A 5,891-nucleotide genomic window follows, 5' to 3' on the forward strand; every position below is an offset into this window, starting at 1 on the left:
GGTAAATTGAGGAGACCGCTGTGTATGAGGGATGCACCGCGACTCGGGGGAGCATAGCCATCGATGAAGTACGTTGTCTCTACGGTGGGACACTCCAACGTTGCCAGTTGACTGTCGACCTTGACAGGGCTTCAACGAAGGACAATGGTGCCCCAGGTCAAAAATCTGGCATTTCGATCAAAAAGCTTTTTGTTGCCACAACGCTCGTTTCTTTACAGAGAGCAGCCTGTCACTGCCTCCCGCTTTGTGTTGGGATTTCATTTATCATCCTCGTGGGGCATTACCTTACCATAAAATATATGCATTTTAGGGGTTAAAAGCTTGTCCCGTGTTTCCATCGTTCGTGTATGTTTACCAATAAACATAACTACGTCAATGAACAGATTTCAGTTTTAAATTATCTTCGGCTGCTTTCGCTTTTCCGCTGCCCTGTCCCCCAAATTGATTAGTCAACATATGAAGCACAAAAACACAACACAATAACAGTTTAACTTCAACGTATACCAATTATAATTTCAAGCTTCAAACTGTACGACACGAATTATGGACAAAGGAGTCACTAATTAACGTGCAGCCCCTGACAACGTGGTCCTACGCTCCTGCGCGGACCGCGGCATAACTGCTGCTCAGAATTCTGCTCGTGCAAGCGGCGGTTTGCATATGTAGGCTCGTCATGTTCGTGCCCGCGGACGCTTGGCCCGCCTATTACCGAGTACTTCAGCGGAAGTCCCACCCCGCCCGCGCTTCTCACGCCCTTCGTGGGAGATCCAGCGATATGTAAATACCGCACAGCTGGTCCGCACGCATATGTGTCAGCGTATAATGGCTGCCAAGATGTATATGACAGGCGGCAAAGCGGCGCCGTGCCTGATTAATGACGGTGGCGTGAATCACACGCAGGGACTGAGCCAGATGCTATTTTGTTTCAGGTTAAGCTGGAGGACACTGCCCGGGACCTGGCACGGACGCTGGTGAACGGTGACCTAGTGACGCCCCGGGCCTGCGTGAGGTCAGATTCTGCTAGACGAGGCGATACTACAACTTTTACGCGTTTCGAAAAGTACACACGCTTACGGTGAAGTCGGATTTGTGCACAAGTCATCGCTCGTGGAACGCGCCGTGCCCTGAAGGCTTTGTGCAAGCTAGCGTCGATTGAGGATTTGGGATCAGCGTGAATTGAAGGGGAAAGAGGGGAGGGGCACAGCTGGATTGGGAGGCTAGCCTCCAGCTAAACGGGTCGCGACCGCGTGATGGTGGCCTCCTCGGGATATGTGACGTCACCAAACGTGCCACCGGGTAGAAGGGATCAGCTGACGGGCAGCGCACGACCATGCTTGGCACGGGCAACCGACCACGGGCGACCGACCACGGGGGTCGGTTGCCCACACTCCATGCTGATACAGATAGGCGAGTTGTAATGCGCTAAAAATAAGCCTACATAAACCGCACATCATCACTAACTCAGTGTTTCAGTCGTAGTTATTTTCTACAGCTGCAGCTCTGCGGGCGATTGGAAAGGAAGGAGCAATGTTGGGTGGGTTTGGGTACGGTCAATGCCACTTTTGCACGCGATGACTCTTGCCCGGGACAATATTGAGAAACTGCACCCCGTGTCACTCACGCTACCTATGAACCGTGTCACCCACGCTCCCTGTGTCCCCTATCAGCTGCGCTCCGTAGTGCCCTGTCACCCATACTCCATTCACCCACGCTGCCCTGTGTGATGGGTCACCCACGCTCCCTGTGTTCCGTGTTACCCACACTCCCTGTGTCTCGTGTCACCAGCTCCTTGCGCCCATATCACTCAGTCTCCCTGTGTCACGTGCCACCCATCCTCCCTGTGTCCCGTGCCACCCATGCTCCCTATGTCCCGTGCCACTCATGCTCCCTGTGTCCCGTGTCACCCATGCTCCTTGTGTCCGTGTCATCATTCTCCCTGTGTCCTGTGCACCATGCTCCCTGTGTACGTGTAACCACACGCTCCTGGTCCCGTGTCACACGCTCCCTGTGTCCCGTGCACCATGCTCCCTGTGTGGTGGGTCACCCACGCTCCCTGTGTTCCGTGTCACCCATGCTCCCTGTGTCCCGTGTCACCCATGCTCTGTGTCCCGTGTCATCACGCTCCCTGTGTCCCGTGTCACCCATGCTCCTTGTGGCCCGTGTCACCCATGCTCCCTGTATCCCGTGTCACCCACGTTCCATGTGTCCCATGTCACCCATGCTCCGTGCGTCCTACGCCACCCATGCTACCCATGTCCCATGTCTCCTGTGTCCTATGCCATCCAAGCTTCCCGTGTCTCGTGTCTCCCTGTGTCCTGTGTCGTCCATGCTCCCCGTGTCCCGTGCCTCCCGTGTCCTGTGTCACCCACGCTCCCGTGTCCCGTGCCACCCACCCTCCGTGTCTGTGTCACCCATGCTCCCTTGTCCTGGACAACACGCTCCCGTGCCCGTGTCACCACCCTCCCGTGTCCCGTGCCTCCTTGTCCTGTGTCGCCCACGCTCCTGTGTCCCGTCCCACCCATGCTCCGGTATCCCGTGTCACCCACGCTCCATGTGTCCCATGTCACCTATGCTCGTGCGTCCTATGCCACCCATGCTCCCATGTCCCATGTCCCCCTGTGTCCTGTGCCATCCACGCTTTTCGTGTCTCGTGTCTCCCTGTGTCCTGTGTCGTCCATGCTCCCCGTGTCCTGTGTCTCCCGTGTCCTGTGTCACCCACGCTCCCGTGTCCCGTGCCACCCACCCTCCCGTGTCCTGTGTCACCCATGCTCCCCTTGTCCTGTGCCACCCACGCTCCCCGTGTCCCGTGTCACCCACTCCCCGTGTCCCGTACCTCCCTGTGTCTTGTGTCGCCCACGCTCCCTGTGTCCCGTCCCACCCATGCTCCCTGTGTCCGTGTCACCCACGCTCTCCGTATCTCGTGTCACCCACCCTCCCCGTGTCCCGTGTCTCCGTGTCCTGTGTCACCCATGCTCCCCGTCTCCCATGTCATCCTGTGCGTCTCACCATGCCCCTGTTGCCGCGAGTTTATTCACATCAGCACGTCGTGCTAAGCACCGCCGTCACCGCCAAATGGGGCCGCCGCAGCCACTGTCCCGGCGATCAGACATTGGGTCGACATGACCTGGGGAGGGAGGAGAGGGGGGGGCTGACGCGTCGCCACACGCGGCTGGGTTTTCGGGATCTCCTCTGGATTTCCTGGACACAGCTCTGGAGTGTGTCACGCTGATAAGGGACTGGGCAGGGGGAAAGGGGGGGGGGGGAGGCAAGCAGCGCTGCACATAAGTGACGGATTATTACCAGAACATCAGGAGCCTTGTTGGCTCAGAATGAGAGCAGTAGTATGTCTGTTCGAAAAGCGCATGGCCATTGGCTTGCCGTGTGACCACTGGCCTTGCCCTTTCGATAAGAGCTGAAAATCCAAGTGCGCAGCAAGCTTTGAACCGACAGGCGCCGTCTGTTCCCAATCAGCTGTTCGTCCAGATCAAACGGCATCAGCACCCTCCAGCAAAGTGTGGGGCTCCTGCTCACAAGCGGGCGAGACGTGATCACAGCGCCGTGGATCTCAGCTCACACGTGCGAGCCGTGGATCACAGCTCACACGTGCGAGCCGCTGATTCACGTGGACGTGGCCGGCGCGATAGCAGCGCGAGCGCGGCAGTCGCGGCCCGCAGCTGGTGATGGGGGCGCGCCGGCACTATCTCGGGCGTCATCGCCCGCTGCCGCCGCAGTGTCGTGCGCGCCGGTCGCGGGTGTCGTCACCGTAAAAAGCGTCGCTTCCGGGCCGCCGTTTTTGTGTCGCCGCCCCCCGTCACCTGGCGTCGACGTCACGCGTGTTATTGGGGTGTCACACTACACCTCTGCTAGGCGTCGGTCGGTACTCCGCTGGATCGTAGCGGGGCGTCACCAGCGTAGTTTTGCGGCATCTCTAGACGCGACCGGTGTAACATCGCACCACCACGAGGTGTCACGAGACATCGCACCGCACCAGTATTGGGCAATCACCAACGTAGCACACTGCATCGTAAAAAGGACTCTGTATATACCTAAATCCACTGAATAGTTGCGACGGTTACTAGAGCTTCACGCCGTGCCATAATAGGACATCATTGGAGTGTTGCGATTCCCCATCACGAGACGCCGCTATAGAGTCACACTGCACCATAACGGGGCGTCACTGGAGTGCCACGATTCCCCATCACGAGACGCCGCTATAGAGTCACACTGCACCATAACGGGGCGTCACTGGAGTGCCACGATTCCCCATCACGAGACGCCTCTATAGAGTCACACTGCAACATAACGGGGCGTCACTGGAGTGCCACGGTTCCCCATCACGAGACGCCGCTATAGAGTCACACTGCAACGTAACGGGGCGTCACTGGAGTGCCACGATTCCCCATCACAAGACGCTGCTGCAGAGTCAAAGTACACCAAAACGGGCGTCATTGGAGGGTCACGGCTCCCCATCACAAGACGCCGTTGCAGGGTCAGACTGCATTATAACGGGGGGTCACTAGTGTCACGTGCACCGTAACGCGCTCCGAGTCACACTGGCCTAGCTGACTCCTGAAAACTCACTGTATTTCTTTGAGGATGTTTCGAAGAGGTACTGATGAAAAGTAGATTGTGCTTGGAATGAAATGCTAAGTTGTTCAAATTTTGTCTTGTTTTAGCCGAAAGCTCTCAGCCAAAACGCGCTGAAAATGAACTGTGTGCTGCCGTCTCTTGACGTGTGATTGTGTGTTCGGTTTGCTCTAATGTCATTTTGCTATTTAAATCTTTAAATCTTTAAATGTCGTAAAGTCGTGCGGCTGTAGTCTGTGCACCTTTGTATCGTTGTGCTGTCGGCCAGCGCACCGCCGCTCTGTGCGGCCGTATTTGCAACCCTTCTAACCCTTTACTAAATCAGTTGTTGATCGCTGTATAACACATCGCTTTTGATTTTGATGCTGTTGTTAACCCTAACGTCTTGTGCCGCAGTTGTGAGCGTATTTAGAAACATGACCTCGTCTTCGAATCCCAGTCCCCCGGCCTCTTTCTGCCACAACCTTGCTTCTCTCTCCGTCTGGCTCTCGCCCGCGGGTGGCGTCTTTCCTATCGGGGTCCGTTTCCGCGATGGTCGGCCTGCCGCGCGGCTGAGCTGGCCCACCCGAGCATTACTACAAAGGACGATCCAGCCCCCTCCCCCGCCCTGCGGTCCAGCCCAGAGACCACCCACGGCCGGGGCCGAACGTGCAGCCTTACGAGACACGTGCACCAGCTGGCGGCTGCGCCCCTGCAGCACACGAGCCAACTGACCCCGGTCACGCCCCACGCGCACCTGTGCACTGAGCCGGGGCCATGTCGTCCCGGGCCAGCGCGATCGCCCGCGCCCGAGCCGCCGACTGAGCGGCGCGGCATCCTCCCACGTCCGCCTCGCTGCCGTGCCCTGGCCGACGGCGTCTCGTCGGGAGGCCCGCTCGCGTGTCCCAGCCGGCTGGTCAGACGCCGGCGGCCGGCGCAGCGCGCTGTCCTCCTGACGGGCAGGCGAGCTGATTCCCCGCCGGCTGACGGCCCGCTCACGCGCGTCAGCCGACGAGCCCGACGCCCAGCTGAACATGCAAGCACGTTGCATGGGTGCAAGACGTGTAGCATGTGTTGCACGCGCTGTTGCCACCGCCGCCGCCGCCGCCGCCGCCGCCGCAGCCGCCGCGGCCGCAGCCTGGCTTCTAGCGCACGTCACCGCTGCACGCATGCACGCTCGTCGCACGGCGCACGTGCACGTGCACGTGTGCAGCGCAGCGCCCCGCACGCCGCGTGCCGCCGCCACGCCTCTAACGCACGCTGCGCTGCCTCTCCTGGTGCCGGGCCCCTCCTCACACGCGGCTCTCTCCTCTTCTACATTCTAG

The sequence above is a fragment of the Pollicipes pollicipes genome, unplaced genomic scaffold (assembly GCF_011947565.3).
Source record: "Pollicipes pollicipes isolate AB1234 unplaced genomic scaffold, Ppol_2.1 Scaffold_5724;HRSCAF=6776_pilon_pilon_pilon, whole genome shotgun sequence".
Taxonomy (NCBI): Eukaryota; Metazoa; Arthropoda; class Thecostraca; order Pollicipedomorpha; family Pollicipedidae; genus Pollicipes; species Pollicipes pollicipes.